The sequence below is a fragment of the Aegilops tauschii genome, chromosome 7 (assembly GCF_002575655.3).
Source record: "Aegilops tauschii subsp. strangulata cultivar AL8/78 chromosome 7, Aet v6.0, whole genome shotgun sequence".
NCBI classification, from domain to species: Eukaryota; Viridiplantae; Streptophyta; class Magnoliopsida; order Poales; family Poaceae; genus Aegilops; species Aegilops tauschii.
In genome coordinates, this window is record NC_053041.3 from 428,546,050 (window position 1) to 428,566,332 (window position 20,283).

Genomic DNA, 20,283 nt, shown 5'->3' on the forward strand with positions numbered 1-20,283 from the left:
CATAGGGATTCAGCTTGTACTCAGACAACAGACTGATCCAATTTTTTCCAGTAATATAAGTGATGGACAGTGCCTTCGTTACTGACACGACATAAGAAGTGAAACCTGCAAAAATAGCCATCGTAGAGCAAACCAAACGGTTTATTCTGTGATCAATGTCACATGGCAAAACCTGCATCGTAAAATTGCAGGAAAACAAAGAAAACATGACATTAAATCAATAAGATTTAGACAGTAAATCAATAAGATTTACTTGATGTAACACGAGTGAATCCTTACCAGGAAATCACTATGTTGAAGTACTAAATAGAAGATTGATCGTCCAACTACGCGTGGCATGCAGGGGCCCCGCCTACTCCCACAAGCAGGACAGTCCAAAGGTCGTGAAAAATCATATGGACCGAACATCCATGGGACTGGAAATCGTGGTGGGTGCGATAAACCCTGCAATGCATACAGATATTGGAGTGTAACCATAATTGATAAACCATCCTCACAAAAAATATGATCTGCATACTTCAAAATATACAGACTGAATTGAGTGGACAGACATTAACATAGACATTAACATAGACCGTTCACACACCAAAAGCGGCAGTACTAATAAACAATACAGGGTTCACAAACACAAATCAAGTACTAAACAATAGTACTTACTACAGACAAGCAAAGTTGCACTAACTAAACTCTGCAGACTATTTCTTGCCACCGACCTACGGGATGAACCCCGCATAACTGACTAGGCCATGGACTTCGTGTGAGATGTCTACATGCACCATCACCATCTTGTCAACCTTGGAGAACCTAACAGAGTGGTCTTTCCACTCATAAACATGATGATGAAGACAGGCCGCATCAGATTTGTTGGGAAGCTTTACTAGAACCACACCATTCGTAATCGAAGGCACAGCCAGGAAATTGTTGTGGTCAAGTGCAGCCTCGAGAACACGCCTGACAACAATGCTACAGGAAAACACTAGTTCAGGACACGTGGCGACAAGGACACAGCAGCTGGATAGTTCAGCAGTAGAACTCATCATCAGGTCTTCCAGTTCACACGGCATGACTTTGAGAACTTCATCTCCACCACGGACCTGGTTCTAATTCAAACAGAAACCATATTTTATTACTACCTCCGTTCAGAAATATAAGATGATTTTCGATATTATACTCCATATATGACTACATATACGCACAAAAATGAGTGAACAAAGACACTAGAACATGTCTTCAAAGGCATGAGAGCAGAGGGATTACATGCAATATCCATAACACAAGTTACTGAGGCAAATATACCCTCTTAAAAGGTAGCATTGATGTTCATAAAGTACTCCCTCTGTCCCAAAATTCTTGTCTTAGATTTGTCTAGATACGTATGTATCAAGTCACATTTTAGTATTAGATACATCCGTATCTAGACAAATCTAAGACAAGAAATTTGGGATAGAGGGAGTAGTTGAAAGTAATCTATAAGAAATCAGTGTCAACCTCTCGCATGTTTTGGTCAAAAGAGGAATTTAGAACCGTCATTTGGCACACTAAAATCACATGCAAGATCACCCAGAAAGTTTTACTACCAGTACTAGTACTGCGTGTTAGATGAAAAAACACGATCAAGATCGAGAAAAAGATCGTCAACAAGAGACATTACCTGGACTTGCTTAATGAGGGATCCCGAAGAGGGGGGCTTGGACAGGGCGATGGCTTTGAGCTTGTCTGCGGTAGTCTCGGCGGGGTGCTTGCGCTTCTTCGTACCATGAGCCTCGATGGTTTTGGCCAGAGCCATAGACATCATGTCGGCCGGTGCTCCGGCGTCCATCCAAGAGAGGAAGCGGAGAGAGAAGAGTGAAAGGAGGAACGAGATGAGGGAGAAGCGAAGCGAGTGGGGTTTTTCTTCAAGAGAGGAACCTGAGAGAGAAGAGTGAAATGATGGTTGCTTCGTCCGTCCAACTTACTGCTGGAAAGGAGGGGGTTTTGTGATTTGACGGCTCATTGGGCATTACTACGGCGATTCAATCGGGGTAGTCTACCGTCACTCTACTACGGAGTAATTTAGTGCATGGCTGGTGGACCCAGGTGCTGGCTGTCCCACACGTCGGCGAAAGTGAGTAATTTAGTGCATGGCTGGAGGAGGATCCGCACGGTAGAGCGTGTTCACTGTTTTTCTGAAGAAAATAATAATTACAGCAAGCGTTTCCACTCTTACGACGGAGGAGTGCGAAACACGGCAGCCACTTGAACATACACAGTGCTCCTACTACTAGGCATGTGCAGTGGTTCATACGTCAGTACTACACAATCTTGTTGCTAGTGTAGTAAGATATGAGGATAACAAATGATGTTGTGCGCATGTCAACTACTCCTATATGTAACATAGTACCGCTTTTTCGACTGTCCGGTCGAGAATGAACAGTGAGATCAATGTTAACAGAACTAGGTCCACAGCGCACGGAGAGTACGGTGCTACAGTACTCCACGAAACATGAACCATATGAAGCACGAATAGTGTTAGGCAGGGTGTATGAAGGGTGCACGGGATGGGAGCAAAACTTCCCTTCTCGACCCACTTTTGGGTGTTTGGCAGAGTGCATGAAGGGTGCATGAGTCCACACTAGTAGGTTGACAAAAATACATGAAGAGGAAACAACTATATTGAGATGAGAATGCAACCAAACACACCCACACGCTTTGTGCTACAGTGACTGATCTACACCGTCTGAGTTTGATCCAACGGTCATGTTGCGCCGAGACATGGACTTGCCCATGCAGAGGGCGCCTAAACACCACTGAAGTCCCTCTGCTTCTCGAGGCGCATGACGTTGGTGATGCAGGGTGCAACCGCCCGCAGAGCCCGCTCCCGGTCAACGGGAGCCAGCTCGTCAAAGACGGCGTCCAATGGCACGAATGGATTCCGGTGACGAAGCCCTGAAAGGATTTGCTCGGCAACGGCGACGGCAGCCCGCAACCCCTCCTTGTCCAGCTCAGCCCCCACCATCGCGCGGAGACGGCTCAGCTCCTCGGAGATATAGGTGAAGAAGGAGACCAAGTCAGGAAGCCGCAGCTCGTTGAAGTCGGCCGGGTGGTCGAACGGGTTTAGCCCGACGGCCGGCATCGTCGCGCTGGCACGACGGTAGGCATCGCGCAGCCGCAACACGTGCGTGGCAACTTGGTTCACCAAGTGGCTGAGGCGATCCTGGACCTCGTCACGATCGGCCCGCTCGCGCTCCGGCCGGCTCCCCTGACGGCCTATCGTATCTCCCACTTTCTGCAGCAACGCCGCCGATGCCTCGAGCATCTTTGTGGTGGACGCCTGCCGCTTTTGAAGCTCCGTGAACTCCCGCACATAACGGAGGAGCATGGCACTCCTCTCCTCCTTGAGCTCACGGAGCTCCACGTTCTTGGCCCTGAGCTCCGCATCCTTGACATGGAGCTCCTGTGTCAGGCGCCTCACCTCGGACTCCGTGATCTGCTGCACCGCCATGGCACCAGGTAGAAGCAATGGGGAGAGGAAGCAAAGGGGGCGAAACGGCTGAAAGGCAATGCAATCTACGGGAAGGCGGAGGGAGCGGGGAATCTTTTGGTTTTCACCACGGTAAAACAACAGTTGACCACTTCTCACATCAGGGAGCAGTGGGTTTTTACTGGCGGAGTCATCATGACTAATTGCTGCCGCGCCTGCTCCCGGTAATCAAAAAATTAAAAATCCTGCCGCGCTTGCTCCCGTCAATCAAAAAATTAAAAATCCTGCCGCGCCTGCTCCCGTCAATCAAAAAATTAAAAATCCTGCCGCACCCAAACACCAGAGCAACGCCGCGGTGGATATTTAAATTTACCTGCCGGCAAGTAGATAAAAAAGGGGTAAAAACAAATGTGGCGGCGGCCTAGCTAATCGGTCGAACTAGCCCAACTAGCTAGCCACCGTGCTTCACTGATGTACTCGGCAGGAAAGGTGGTCTTTCGTGATTTGACGACTCATTTACTTGCTTCGGCGCTATGACCGAGGAGGACCCGGAAAACGCGTGGTAGGGCGTCCCACGTCAGGAAGAATATATGCGTGCACCACCCGGGAGGACCCCGAAACCGCGCGGTAGGGTGTGCCACGTCTCGGCACGGAGGAAAAATGTGCGTGTAAAAATATACTGTATCAGACGTAGTACCTATGGTTCGACCTCGGGACCCAGTCAGTCGGTCGAAAACACCCCACTAGCCACACAGCTTCATCATGCAAACGTGGCACGGAGGATAGATGTGGTTAGCTCCGTCTCGACCAGCCACAACGTCTCTTGTTCTAGGCGATTCTTCTATTTTCAAAGCTTTTTTTTAGTTGTAATAACACCACGGCAAGCTAGCGCCGCTCTTCGTGTGTGCCTATGCAAAGGTTAGACGACGGAGAGAAGAGAGATTGAGATCGCAGACCTGGGACCCACCAGTAAGTGAGACAACGGTCATGCACGTGTTGACGAGGCACTCCCTCTACTCTACTCAACGCAAGTACTGTATAAAATCAAGTTATGGGATAAAGCCAACAACCGTTCGTTTTTTCAGGCTATCGACTTACGCTTTGTAGTCCAGGTTGCCAGTTCGAATCTCGTCTTTCGGATTTGTTAGTTTTAGGTCCAAATTTGATTAATGACAAGTGGGACCCCCGTGTGTTGTTCCGATATTTCAGTGTAGGATGGTTTTTTGAACAAACACTTTGCGCGGTTAGACAAGTAACGGCACGAGTTACACGTATTTTGCAAGTTTACGAACAAAAATGACAGTGGCATAGAATATCACATCCACCCCGCTGCTTAGATACTATGGTGATACGAGTTTTTACACCGTTGGAAGTGAGATCCAATGGCTTGGGAGTAGTCTTTGTGATTATGCGCAATTTCCAAACTCTCCAAAGGTTTTTTTTGCAAATAAAACTTTCAGGCCTCGTGTGTGCCGCTGCATCTTCGATCCAACGGCTCCCCGGTGCTCATATTAGGTGATCCCCGTAGCTTAATTACCCTCTACGGTGATATGAGCATCTAGGTCGTATGATCAGTGATCAGATGGCACATGCGTAGTACTTGTACTTTCTGCGCATTTCCCAAACTCTATCAGTCGTATATTGCAAAAACGTTCAAACCTCCTACTGTGGGCCGTTAGATCTCAGTGAACTCGTATCACCATAGAATCTACGGTGCGGGAGCACCTCATACTCTCCCGTGCGAGAAAACATAAGGTGCTATCGCAGCTTGGATGCTACGGTGATACGAGCTTGGAGGTCGTTTGATCTGAGATCCAATGGCATATGAGCAGTCTTTGTGCTTGTAAGCAGTGGCCGAACTCTTTTGGTGCTTTTCTGCAAAAACCCATTCAAACCACCGAGGAGGTGTTGGGTTAGAAATCCAACGCCTCCGAAGAGCTTGTATCACCAAAGCATCTAAGGTGTGGTAGCACATGATATTCTTACATACAGGAGAATATGATGTCCTCCTGCATCTTAGATGCTACGGTGATACGAGCTTCGAGGTCGTTGGATATGGGATCAAAGGGCATCTAAGTAGTTTTTGTACAAATTGTGTGCAATTCTCAAACTCATCAAGGTTTCCTGCAAAAATATTAAGACACGTCATGTGAGCTGCTATATCTCAGATCTACAAGCTCCAAGCAACTCGTATCGGCATATAGCATCTAAGGTATGGGGGCACATGATATTCTCCCGGGGAGGAGGGGTGGGGGGTGCACAACCAATCGGTGGTTGGGAGGGTGGGGACAAATATAATCTAAACAACCCTAAACAGAGCTCCACAATTTTATCTAAGGTCGAGGGGTTGACCCCCGACAATCATAGCTCCGCCTAAACACAACATTTGCATGTACTGTAGTACTAGACTTAATATTCATGTTTCAGTTTCATGTTCATTTTAAATATTGAACTGAGGACCATGGATGTCTTACATTTTACTCCCTTCGTTCCTAAATATTAGTCTTTTTAGAGGCTTCAAATGGACTGGCACATACGGATGTATATAGACATATTTTAGAGTCTAGATTCACTCATTTTGCTCTGTATGTAGTCACTTGTTGAACTCTCTAAAAGACTAATATTTAGGAATAGAAGGAGTATTTTTGAATTCATGTCATACATGCATGGTTTGGAAAAATAGATGCACTATACTTATTGGATTGTTGTTGTGTTCATGCGTGTGTGTCTCTCTGTGTGTGTGTGTGTGGTCATATGCTTGATACATACAAAGTTTTCTCACCTCCATATTGTTCATCTTTTAAATTTGAATTTGCATTGGAAAACTTACTAGGGATACCATGAAATGTGAAATCCACGTTGAGATCACTATATCACAAACTCACTCTAATTCAACAACTCGTCATAAATCAATTACCACGTTGAGATTAGTATTTGCAAGGAAAATACGGGTATTGTAATACACATAGATTTGTTCGGCAATTTAAAAGGTTCCTTTCGTATTCTCGAATGGTAGGACCCAACGGCGTACCAGCCAGACCTTGGCTCGTGTTGATCCTAAAAAAACCGGGCTCGTGTCCTTCGGTGGCGTGCGTGGTACGCACATTAGGCAACCCCAACCAGTCGAGCCTCAGCGTTTCAAGTCGAAATATCTGGCGGCCAGAGTTCCAGCCCTAGGAAATTCCCCTCATGTCCCCGGTCCATAATGACTACCGATGAACAACAGAGGGATGCTTTAGTAACTAGACAACGTTACCTACCGTGCCGAGCACGGTTCAATTCCCTAGGTCGCCGCTCGTCAAGGTCACCCGTCAACTGCATTGCCTAGTACTACTACTACTACTACACCAGGATGAGCACAGAATTGAGCCCGTTTGTTCGTGCCTAATACTTGAGTTAATATATCAGGCAATGCGCTGGTACAGAGGGATTATCCTTTTACTCTGCATATATAACTTGTCTGAAGTCTAACTAAGCAAAATGTTTGACCAAATCCTTTCTTAAGAAATACAACAGGACATATGTACGGCTTGAAAATTTATTGCATGATGCAGGTTATGATATTGTTTCGAATCCTGGATCTTAAATTTCAAAAAATCCAAAAGTGAGCATAAATTCTTGAAACTAAGCATGGTCACGTGATATGGCACAAATATTACTTCGTAAGTTTTTTCTTTAATTTGAGACAAGCTGCTTATGACAAGTTGCACAAATGAAGAGCCAAGGTATTTTGGAACAAAGACCTGTCACGTTAAGGCGAACGCTTTCACTATTGAAACCGTGGGCGTTTATGTGCCGCCACGAGTCCCCGCTTCTCATCGGCAGGTGCCGTCCGAGCAAGCATGTGAGTCGACGGGAGGCGTGCGAGCAGACCGTTGCGCCGGCTATCAGGGAGGCGTGCGAGGAGACCGCTGTGCAGGCTCACCTAGAGGTGAGCCCTTTGACCAGGCTCTGCCGCCCACCGTCGTCCCAACTGCTCCCACTTTTAATGTCGCCGGCGCCGCAGTTTAAAATCAACCCCACACTACCCGGTATCGCTACAATCCTCTCTCTTCCTCTCCATTCTCCTGTCGTCTACCTCCAACTAGCCTGACCTAAACGTACGCCATGCCGCATCACGATGGTCTGCCCTTAGTGTTCCAGTTTCCTGAGGAAGACACCCAGCCGGAGTCTCAAGAACATAAGGCGCTTTGGGACGAGCTTGAACTGGCCTTGCGGGAAGACGCCGCGCCTGTCCCCGCTCCCGTTCCGGCTCCCGTCGCCCCGACTGCGCCAACGCCTATCCCCGTGGCATTGATGGGCTGGGAGCCGCACATTGTCGCCGAGCTTGATCCCACGGGATTCCACGAGGTCCCCGCCGACTTTCACGCGCCCGTGCACCTGCCAGCGCATGCGCCTGCGCGTGCACTAATGCGCATGCCCGTGCCGGTGCCCGTGCACCTGCCAGCGCATGCGCCTGCGCGTGCACTGACGTGCGCGCCCGTGCCGGTGCCCGTGCACACGAATGTCTCCACCGCGCCGTTGACAGCGCCTGTCCCCGCGCGGGTGCCAGTGCCCCCCTCAGCGGCATGGATGGCCGCCGTCGACCGCTTCCTTGCACCAACGCCAGTCGCCTCCTCCCGTCAGTTGACTCGCTCCGAAGTCCAGAACATTTTGGCCTTCCTTGAAGCTAGGCCAACATCCAGGAGTACGCCAACAACGGCGCAAGACGCCGCCGTCGCCGTCGGTCAGTGGCCCGACGACACACAGAGCACGACAGAGGAGCCGCTTCCCACCGCGAGACGCCCCCGCCGCCACCACATAATCTAAATTTGCCATGAAAAACGTTCGGATTGCCATGCTTAAAATCCGAATGTTTATCATTTCTGTTTATTTTATATCGATCGTCGTATAATTTAAAATCGGAGTCAGACTGAACGAAATGTATGGTTTGATCGATTGAATGTTCTGCTAGAGCCGTATCAAATTAAATATAAAATGTCATCAAGCCACATGTATTCCTTGTCATCCAATGACCTAGACTGCTTCAATGTCAAGCGCTCAACACGTTTAGCGTGCAGTTAAGTCCATGCCAAAGATAGTGCTAATCAGATGACAACACGCAAATAATATCCTAGTAGTTAATATCCGCATGCACTTAATATACTTCCAAAGTAACGTGCATTGCACGTACACACTGACTAGTGCTGCTAGTACGTGAAACTGGTGCCGTGACTTGTGAACGCGTCCAGATATAGTCAACGGCAACATCGCCCGCGAGTTCTTCCTATTTGCCCGTGCGTCTAAATGTTGAAGGGGAGGAGAGAGAGAGCACACATGGAACCCACCAGTAAGTGAAGGCGAATAGTACTAAAAATAATATTACATGTTATCCATTAATTAGGCTGTGGTAATATAAAAACATTATGTGAACAAAGGGGGTACAACAAACATTGCTATTCTACGTATGTTGCCTATTGACGTGCGGCTTGAAGGCCCGTTCGCATGTTCGATCCTCGTCCTTTATTTTTTAATTTGTATATGGATCCAAATTTGTTTCATGACATGTGGGCCCCTCGGTGTGTATTTTGTAGCACTTTAATTTGTGGGTCGAAATTTGTTCCATTCCAAGTGGACTATCGGTGTGTAGTTTTGTAGCTTATTTATAATAATTAAAGAGAACAACATAGTTTTTTCAATAATACCATGGTGCGACGTTGAAGGCGAGAAAGGACGTGCGAGAGAGCGATGACCGAGCCAGAGGGAAATCAACTAGGGGAGTTGCGTGGGCTGCAACGGTGTTTGGAGTAGTTGTGGGCCGAATGCTACGAAAATATAATCTAAACCGACCGGAATAAATGCATACACAAATTAATCCAAGGTTGGAGTGCCCCTCGCAACGTAAATAGCTCCGGCTTTGCAAGGGATGGAGAGGTAGTAGCTTCAACGCGTGGAAGATACGGTGTGAGAAAGCGAGGTCAATCGAGAGACATATAGATAGAGAGACAAAGTGAGTGTGGTCCGACATTCATTGAACCAATATATATGCTCTGGAGAGATATTGTCCTATTGAGCTTTTTGGCAAGGGTGAGGGCTGTAAGATAGAGCTTGAGAGATGATCTAGTCACAGACGTGTAGATATATTTTGTGCGTGGGAGGAAGCAAGGTCAACCGATCACATAGGGTCGCCGTGCGATCGAAAGAGTGAGATGGGTTGGAGAGAGTGACTTAGATAGACGATGTGCGTGAGAGAGTATACAATGTGAATAGGTCGAATTGGGCTCAAACATGGTGATATATCGTTTTTGTCCGAGAAAGAGCGAGGTCAATCGAGACATACGGAGAGAGAGAGAGAGAGAGAGAGAGAGATTGAGTGAGCGTGGCCCACCATGAGGTCGAAAGAGTGGCAGCGGCTTGGATGGACTGACCTAGATAGACAATCTGCGTGAGAGAGTATAGAGTGTGTCGATCGAGGCCCGAACAGGGAGATATATCATTTGTGTGTGAAAGAAAACGAGGTTAAACGATACTTCGATAAAGAGAGCGAGATTGAGCGAGTGTGGCCCGCCGTGCGGAAGAAAGAGTGAGACAGTCTCGAGGGAGTGACCTAGATATACAACGTGCGTGCGTGTGCACGAGAGGTTGGGGGGGGCTAGATAGGCAATACATGTATTTAGCGCGAGAGGGGGAGAGGGAGAGGGGGGAGAGAGAGAGAGAGCTCGGCATGGGGTGCAATGGTGGGTGTGTGAGGTAAATACATTTGGTAACAGAGTGGAAAAAGGGGTTGTGTAGTTGATAGACTTAGAGATCGAAACATGGAGAGAAAGAATGAACGTGTGTTGGAAACCGATAGCTTCCTAAGGTGGTTAGGAGAGGAAGATTGACCGATACAGGAAGTATGTAGCGTTTGTGCGGGGGGGGGGGGGGGGGGACGCTAAAAACAACATTTGAATGTACATAGTACGAGACTTAATATCGATGTTTCAATTCGGTGTACATTGTAAGATTTGAACCGAGGACCAGGCATACGGGTAATTATTTCGAATTCATGCCATACTAAGTTTTGAAAAGTTGACATTGACTCAGTTTGTCGTGCTATTTTGTAGGTCATATGTTTGAATCCATCCAAAAGTTTTCTCACTACCATGGTGTTCATCATATACATATGAATTTGTATTAAAAAAAGTAGCGTGGATACAGTGAAATGCAAAATCCACGTTAGAATTGGAGATCGCTACGTGACACACACTCTAATTCAAATAACTAACTACGTGACACACACTCTAATTCAAATAACTAATTATGTGACACACACTCTAATCCACGTTAGCGTGGGTACCGTTTCGATTTTTTTCAAATAACTCCTCATTAATTAATTTATAGTACTCACTCTGTTCACTTTTATAAGACCTTGAAGACATTTCAGAAAATGTGCAAAACAGTTCATTTTAAGTTGTCTGAAACGACTTACAAAAGTGAACGGATGGAGTATCTCGTTTCGAATGACTAATTATTGCAAGGAAAACACGGGAATGGTAATACATACAGTTTCGTTTGCAAATGAAAGAAGATTCGTTTGCATTCTGAAATGTAGGCGCATCAGGCAGACCAGGGTCGTGTCGGGTGGACGCTGCTTCGGTGCCTTAAAGGCAACTGCCTTTGGGTCACTGACATGTGGGCCAGCCACCTGTTGGGCCCACATGTCATGGACACAAAGGCAGGTGCCTTAAGGCACCGAATCATAGTCCGGTCGGACGGACGCGTAGCACCCAGCAACCCACCCCCCCAAAGGACGACGACAATATAAGTTCGCGCTTCCTCGTTTCGGATTGAAATATCTGGCGACCCCAATTCCAGCCCTGCAAAATCTCTCTTCTCCACCGTCCCCTTCCGCGCCCAGATTGCTCAAATCCCTAATTCGCCGCCAACCCTCGAATCGCCCCTCGTCTCGTCTCTTTCCCCACCGTTCCCCACCTCTGTGCCGGACGAAGACGACGGTCGCGCTTCACCACCGCACCGGAGCTACCTCATCTACGCCCTCGTCCACCGCACCAGGTGGTCCACCGACAATGTCGGCCGCCGCAACCGACGTGCCTCACAGACACCGAGTTCCACCACATAAGGTGCGCTTCACCGACGCCGTCTCCTAGCTCACCGAGACTACTTCACCGAGCACATCGTCACACCTCCGCCCCTAGAGGCCGTTGGGGCTTCACCAACAGTCTCGTCCACCGCATCGTAGCGCTCCGCTGCCACTCAAGATCTGCATCCGTGCGCGGCCAGCCAACGCCAGCGCATCACCCTCAACGGCTCTGAAGTGACCCACACTCTAGCTAGGCGAGCATGCCCAAACGCTGGCTCGAACTAGGTATCCACACATCACTCCCTTGTGCACTGTTCCGACGATGTTTGGATATCCTTTCACTGCTCTCTTAGCTTACACGCCTATGTAACTCTTACTTAACTCTTATTTCTTCTGGAGATATCATCTGAAACAAGCAAATCCATTTTTTAGCGAAGCATGACGGCGCTACGGGATCTGGTACACATCCTGCTCACCCGTATAACCTTGTAAGTATCTGTCCTCCGGTACAACATCAAGGTTGATTCCTCTTATTTGATCAACCATTCGCCGTGTCAAAAATGTAGAGGGGATGCAAGGAGCACAAGGCCTGCACATCCAAGCAAGTGGTAACATGGACTTGTACATGGAACATCCCAAGCGCAAGCAGAGCCGCAGTGAGCCTGTACAACGAGCTAGCGTAAGTCCCTGCATTTCATTTAATTCGTACTCGCATTCGTGTATGATTTGTGTGCAGTGGCTGATCCACGAATTCAAGTTACCAGGGCCGAACATTTAACTTAAAAAATACGAAGGCACTTGCACTCCGGAAATCAACATAACTTGAGAAATGTGAAGCTACATGCACTTTGAAAACCAGCTAATGATCCAAAGTAGTTCAGATTATAAACACTAAATGATGCAAGCACCAAAAAACACAAAATGCAACATGGTGTACAAGGACTACAAACATGGTCTGTACCTGCTTGAATTATTCGTTCTCTGGCTGAAAATATCAAAGTGTAATTGCACGTATAACTAGTGCGCAAACTGCATATCAATATATCTATCCTACAAAAGTATGGCAATAGTTTCAAACAACAGATTAGAAAAGTATTTATGCTATGTTGTCATGATACGGGGACTTTCTGGTAGATGACCTCGACGTTTCCTCAAGCTATGAAAATGCACTAGAATTTGCTTATCATCAATGCCTGCAAATCTCTGTCTCTCTCAACATAGTAGATCATCATTAGACACTAAATCCTTCAATGAGCTTGCAAAATGCTTGCATTAGATCCCTCATTAGACACTATATGTTCATCACCAGGAGCATGTAAAATGTTTGCATCAAATCCTTCATTAGCAGTCTGTTCATTAGACACTTCAGGCTCAAGAACAACATGAGCTTGTATGTTTGCACCGGAAACTTGATTAGATACATCAGATTTAGTCAGTTCAGTATTGATTGGGGGAGTTATAAAATAAGTAGAAATTGGTTTCATTTTCTCATAGATTCCCTACATACAAGCAGTTTTACAACGCCGTCAGGTTTAACTATTGGCCAGAAATTGAAGAGTTGAATTAGATATAATCAGGGATGTGATGTACCTGCTCGTTGCGCATGCTACTCTTGCAAGCTACGACTGTCCGTTTGCGCAAGCTCGATGCCATGCCCGTGCTGCCGCCGCTGCCTCCCACGCAGGCTACACCCAGGGTTGGATCTTCATCTTCTTGTCCTTCCGTTCGCTTGAAGCCCGGCGACCGCCCTCCAACGAGGGCGCTAGGAAGTGCTGTGTCGGTCTGTCCAGCGGCGGCTAGGTTAGGAGCGAACCAGACTGGAGGCTGGAGTGAATGAATTGGGATTTTTCCTACTGTCGATCGATATGGGAGGCGCTCGTTTGGGCCGCGAGCCTGCTATAGGGCCTGCCTTGCACTTATGTTATTGTCCCATCCAAATTGAAACATTTTTCTTCATTTTTTACATTGCCTGCTTGTGCGTTGGGACGAACAAAACTTGCGTGGGCCAACCTGGACGACTCAAACTAGGTGCACACTTTCTAGCCACCTGAGGCGGCCGCCCATACCAGCCCCTATGGTGGCGTCGCCCCTTTTTGCGTGTATGATTGGATAGTGAAAAATATTCCAGTGGCGCTTTTGATTTACCCATAGAATGGTTGAATTGCTTGTTTCTATGAACTGAGTTCGCCAATAATGTGAAGGATGCCAGTCTTTTCATCCTATTGTAGATTGCTTAGATCTCGATATGCCAAAAGTAATCACATGAAATATACAGTAAAAGCCAGTGTGATGTGTTTGGCTACAACTAGTCTGACTACACGTCCTCATATAACAAATCAAGGACGCACCATCTTACCAGATTAACCATTCGACTTACCCATGCAGTGTGGGAAGAAAGAAGTATTGGGACTGCGTATCCAAGCAATTGATGCCATGGACTCCTTCGTACAACCTTGTAAGCGAAAAAGAAGTTGCAGTGTGCCTGTACAAAGAACTAGCGTAAGTTCAGTTACCTGCTTCTCGGAATTTTAGTTAGCCACTTATTGCAAAATTGTTCAATTACGTTGCTTGGCTTAATTTAGTTTGCTACTGATTACATAATGGCACAGCCTGTTAATCATATTGTAGACTGCGCCTATCTATGTGTTTGATACTTACTGTTAAGAATTACCTGTTTGCCTTAACTTAAATATCTACTTGTTTGTTTAACTGCTTTGCTGCTGCAACAACGGGTTACAATGATGTTAATAACTACTTTTCAGCATCCAATTGAAACTCTTTAATTCCTTGTTTGTTTAACTGGTTTGCTGTTATAACTCCCAGTTGAGATGTTTTGCTAACTTCAACTTTTCTGAATCCAATCGGAACTTTAATGGAAAAACAGGTTAGCCCAAGATCAAAGAGCGAGGTCGCCATGGACGTTGCATCATCCCACCGCAGTGGCACCGGCCCAATCGTGCATTATGAATTGCCAACTGCTGATGCTCTAGAGGCTAAACTAGTGGTAGAAAGAGATTCTGCTTCTGCACTTAGAGATGAAATTGACATGTTGAGGAAGCAAACAGCAAAATCACAAGCAGTACTCAAGACAACCATTAAATATTTGGTGGATTTCAAAATGAAGCAAGCTGAGACTGACCAGATTGTTAAGGTCCTAAAGGAAAAAAAGAAAATTAAATTCCTACTTGGTAAATCATAGGTGAAATGTTCTTTCCATAGTTGAATAACCTTTGTGTTGTCTGTTCATGTAATCAATCAAACCATTTGGTTTAGAGATCATGTAATAATTGTTTTTTTTTGTTTTTTGGTTTGTAATTTTATTTGAGCACAAGTCTGTATCAATTGATAAGACTCGGAGACATTTCATTTGGATTGCTGTGCCAGACCTACAAATATGCCAATCGGGCTGAATGTGCATTCAGCAATAGTAGTAGTATAGATGGACCATAAGTGGCACGCATTGGAAAGGGCCAAGATGCTGGCTAAAAAAAGGATGTTGTTGTAGCTAAAAAAGTACAGCGGCCTGTCTTATGCATGTTAGTTCATATTATTGATCCATATACTCTATAAGTGTTTATATGTCTGTTAGTTCTATACATTCTTGGTTGATTGACTCGGTATTTGAATCTTGATACATCGCTTGTGTACATATCTAAATGGGAGTACACATTATGCTGCGTGTGACATTTGAGTTGGACATGAAGTGTTCCAAATATTCGAATTCACCTTAAACTGGATTCTAGTTTCTGAATTTGAGTATCGGCATTTGTAAACCATATTCATATATGACAGTGGAATACATCTTTGTCATCCTTTTGAAGATATATATAAAAACACATAGAATGATTTATAAAGATTCATATAGGAATACAAAATGGATTCGAATTTAGTTGCCAGGGTAAACGTGGATGCTTATTGTCCCAAAATTCGAAAGAAGCAGCAAAATGTCCACTCCCACGTCGGCTTCCCGAAACCAAGTGTTTGGGAGATGGAAATTACTGTCTACCCATTACACGAACAATCCATCGGCCCGATTTCCACTGCTCTAAATAGGGGTAGGTTAGTAACTTCAATTAGACGTGACACGACCGCCTCTGAGCCCATTCCGACACGGTGGGCGTCAAACATGGGCGGCAAAACTCATTTGATTCAAGCTCATCTGAAAGACCTCTGTTTCTCTCTCCATTCCCCATTCATACACGGTGGGCGGCAAAACAAACCCGACTCGGCCGAAATCAATGTAGGCAAATATTTTCAATAGGGGCAGGTTTGTAACTTCACTCAGACGTGACACAACCGCCCTACCTGTCAGCCCCGTTCATACACCGTGGGCGCCAACCATGGGCGGCTACCACCCTCTCCTCGCCCGAAATCGCTCTAGGCAAATATTGGCGAGATGCGAGATTACCGTCCTATCCCCAACCGACAAGACGTCCAAATTTTAAATGGGGGCTAAGTTCATAACTTTCCCATATTTCAGACAGGCGCGTCCCAAAAACATGGTTCCACGTACCTCTCCCTCCATTTCCCCATTCATACACCGTCCGCGCTAGAACACCCCATCCGCACACCAGCCTCCGTCCGCCACCCCATCCATCGCCGCCGTCCTCCACCACATCCATCGCCACCGTCCTCCACCATGCCAGAGCGCCTACCAAGACCGCGTCGTCCACTGCTAGAGATAGACGTTTCTCATCCACGGCGACGGACCATTAGCCTTGCATCGCGTCCTCTCGCTTCATCGGCGCCGTCGTCCTCTTTGCCGGGGCCGCTCACACGACCTTCTCTTCCACCGCAACGGGACTTATCCCCCGATGCACCCATCTACCGTCGCAGATCTGCTTCAACTCCACCGACAGCCATCGCACCCCCGATGCCTACACGGCACCGCAAGAGAGGTGGTACTTCATATCTCCTCAACTTTTTGATCTCAACCAGAAAATAGATCTTAACTTGGTTACTCTACTTTCTTTTCAGCTCTTAGAATTTAGTTCTTAGTTCGAAGCAAACAATGGATGCTAAATATCATTTCTCCGGTTTGCAGCTTCAAATCTGCCATGGCACAGCCATAATACGGTTTAATTGATCATGCTTAGGGTTTAATTGATCATGTTGGTTCCGTGGTGGTTTCTTTAATAGAAATCGGAGGGGAAACCCTCTTTTGCTAAAAAAATATGCTTAGAGTTTCCCCCTTTTATGATCACTATACGATCAGAATACGTGCTTCGTGTCATAATAACACTTCTCCACCCATCAAGCTAAACAAGCTTAGTTGTTTAAATACGAATCTGATATTATTAAAACAGAGTTGTTTAATTGGTCAGCTAAATGTTCCTAAATTAGTTTCGAAAATGCATGTTCGCCGCTCGGGTGTGTATCTCTACAGGGTGCCCACGGTGGGCCGGCCCACCCTGGGATTTTGGGTCGTCCCAGGCCCCGATTCCCCTCTGTTCTACTGCGCGCTTCCGATCTCAACTCGCCCCCAGCCGCCTGCCTCGCCGGCGACTTGTCGTCCCTGGACGGCATGACTCTAGGAAGAGACGCCGGACTAACAGGAGGCCAGGAGCCGCTCGCCCAACAGCGTCACCGCTGCCCGGGCGCGCTGTCGTGCCTACCTTCCCAGTCCGTTCAGGGCTCAGGCGTGCAGCACCCACCAAGCCAACACGATTTATCCTGAGATACGTCCTCAACACTCAGCACCACTCCTCATCACCCATTTTCTAATTGATTCATTACTCATTAGGCAGGACTATCATTAGGGTTTGTAGTGTGCTCAGTGCTACCTACACTTAATGGTTCAGATGTATTTGGGTAATCTTTAGTACCTCTAAAGTTCACAGGGTTTTCAAAATTCCAGCCCTCAGAACAGAAACTAGTCATTTTGGATTGTTGGTCGTAGTGACATTGACCCAGATTACTACAGCAAGCCAGGTTTGTTGACAATTTTACTTGTCTTTCTTACTCATTCGATATAATATCCAATTATTCACGTCGATTAGTTGTAAACAATAAGTGCTAGACAAACTTCTTCATTCAGATTTTGGACGGTCTCTTACTGCAGTTACAATTTTGCATACTTGTCCTAGTAAGCTCACAAGTAAATGATTGATTCACTACATCTATGCTTGCCTTGTCATATTTGTTGTCAATATTCTTTTAGCGTGGACCACCCTGTTTCTAAATACTGGAACCGTAGACATGAGTGAATAGTATTTCTCTATGTGATCTCTTCCATCATGTGTGGGTAACGAAGACTGCATTGTATAGAAAGAAAGTGTCATTTCCAGCTTTTACATAGGTTTCGATCTTTTACATGGAATACAATCTGCCTACTTGCTTTTGTGTCGCACTACCAACACTCCACCCTTGAAGCTAAACATTACGCCACTCATAATTGCTTAGTTTATATGTTCAAATACGAATTTCATATGATTCTAATGTTCCTACTTCAGTTTTGAAATGTGTGCCTGCTTGTTATAGAGACATAAGGGGTTTGTATTTCTGTGTGTGGTCTGGTCAGCACGGTTGGGGAGGTGAACTTTGCATATGCAGGGGTTTATAGGGATACACTCTCCGAGTTGAATCAGCAATGCATCCCATAGATAATCTGACTACTTTTTATGTTTTCATGAATCTCAGATTCTGAACAGCATCATAATGATTATGAGCTTGCGCGCATGAAAAGAATAAAGCAGAACAATGCCATGGCTGTCAAACTTGGCATTAAGGGACTGAAATCAAGTCTGGATGCAATGCAATGCAAACGCTCTACACCTACAGATTCATGCTCAGAATATGATCCTAACAGTGATTCTGAGCTAGTGGGAGACCTAAGTCAATGTAGCTCCCTAGTGGAGGAGTCAGAGGAAGATGCCCTATCTTATTCACCCATCAAGGTACTTGCTCTAACTTTCCAAGGATACATTGCTCGCACATATCTTGCAACTGATGCTTTGCATTGCTTCTACTTTGTTGAACTGCCATTAGCTTAGTTTACACATCGTGTATGTGAATACGCCCTCCCTATCCATTTTTAGTACATATTCCATCTGTCATCATACCATATTTATCCATTCAAATGATGTTCTTGTGTATCAGACGTTCAAAAGGAAGAGGGCGATTGCTGATCGTGGAGGAGCACAAGCAAAGTATTCGGAAAAGGTAGTGGCACCTGATAAATCAAATAGCCCATTAGGTGTAGTTGCAATATCACCTGACCCACAAAATACCCCAACTCTAGCAGACTCTAGCCCTACTACACTGGTCATTTCTGATGCCCCAACTCAGCAGACCCCAACTGCAGCAAATAGTATGATTATGCTAGTTGACATAGCACCAGCTGTACGACGCAAAACCCCCATTCCAGCAAAGAGAACACCAAATCCAGTTGCCAAATCCCTTTTCGAACCAGAGAGAGCCCCAATTGCAGCAAATAGGACCCCTATTCCATTTCTTCCCAGTTTAGAAGACGAAGCTTATGTTGTTGTCAGGAAATTTGTGCGCATATTTCCTTCATGGAAAGATTATACCGCAGACACAGAACAATTTCCAGTCTTCCTCCGCAACTTACGCGTAAGTAATGTACTAATGTTATTCATGGTCATTACTGCATATGTTTCTACTGATAGAAGACACAAGATTTCATTCTTTTAAATAGGCGAGGAGCAAACTGGATTGTGATGACGAGCAAGGGTTGGTTGCGCTTTTCAAGCACTCGTTGATGAAGTATCGTTCCTACCTGAGGCAAGCGCACTTCGATGGCAAGCCTCTGAACGAAATTTCTGTAAAGTCTCCGGTGCTACATTTATCCGACGGTGACTGGAATAATCTTGTTACACATTGGTCTCGGCTGCAGCGTAAGGTACTGTCTATGATATCACGTCACAATTTGAACTACATTTCTGCATTTGCCTTAATGTCTCACCTGTACGAAAACTGTTAGCAGAAGAACATTCGTTCTCAAGGGACCACAGAATCTCGCAACTATACTGCACACTGCATTGCTCTTGTGAGTACCTCTTGCCCTGTATGACCATACTTACTTTCATAGCTGTTTGATTATGTAGCATCACTGCACATGTTAGCCTCGTAATCGTCCATTTGGTGGACATTATAAGATCCGTATGGACTCTTACATAAATTTAGAATCAACCCAATGCTTTTGAAGAGGTTTAGCTCTGCAGTCCTCTTGTAAGGACTGAACGTGGCCTATCACTGTACTTACATTAACATCTACTCCCTCCGTCCCATAATAGAAGAACGTTTTGTACAGTACACCAGTGTTCAAAACACTCTTGTATTATGGGAAGAGGGATTGGTTCATTTTGTAGCATTCTGCATCTTATCTCCCTCGCCCACCATTTACTAAAAAAGATCAGATCTATATTTAATCTTACCAACAAGTAGAATACACAGACAATGCCAGTGCAGAAGTGTAGCCCATTGCTCTTGTCAGTACATTTTGTCCTGTAACACTTGTACTTCCAGGGATTGGTAGTTGATTATGTAGCATCAATCTCCATCTTATCTTCATTATCCTCTATCCCTTCCAGTATTATCATATCTATAATTACTCTCTACAAAATGTAGAGTACAGGCAATGCTTATGAAGAAGATTCTGTGCTGAAATTCTTGAGTTATCCTTCCCTTGACATGGAGAAGGGCATTATAAAGCCGGTATTAACTGTTAATGTAAGTCAGTCCTTCTAAAGCCTTTATTCTGAACTACTATTTAATTTGCTCATACTCCCTATCGTTTACT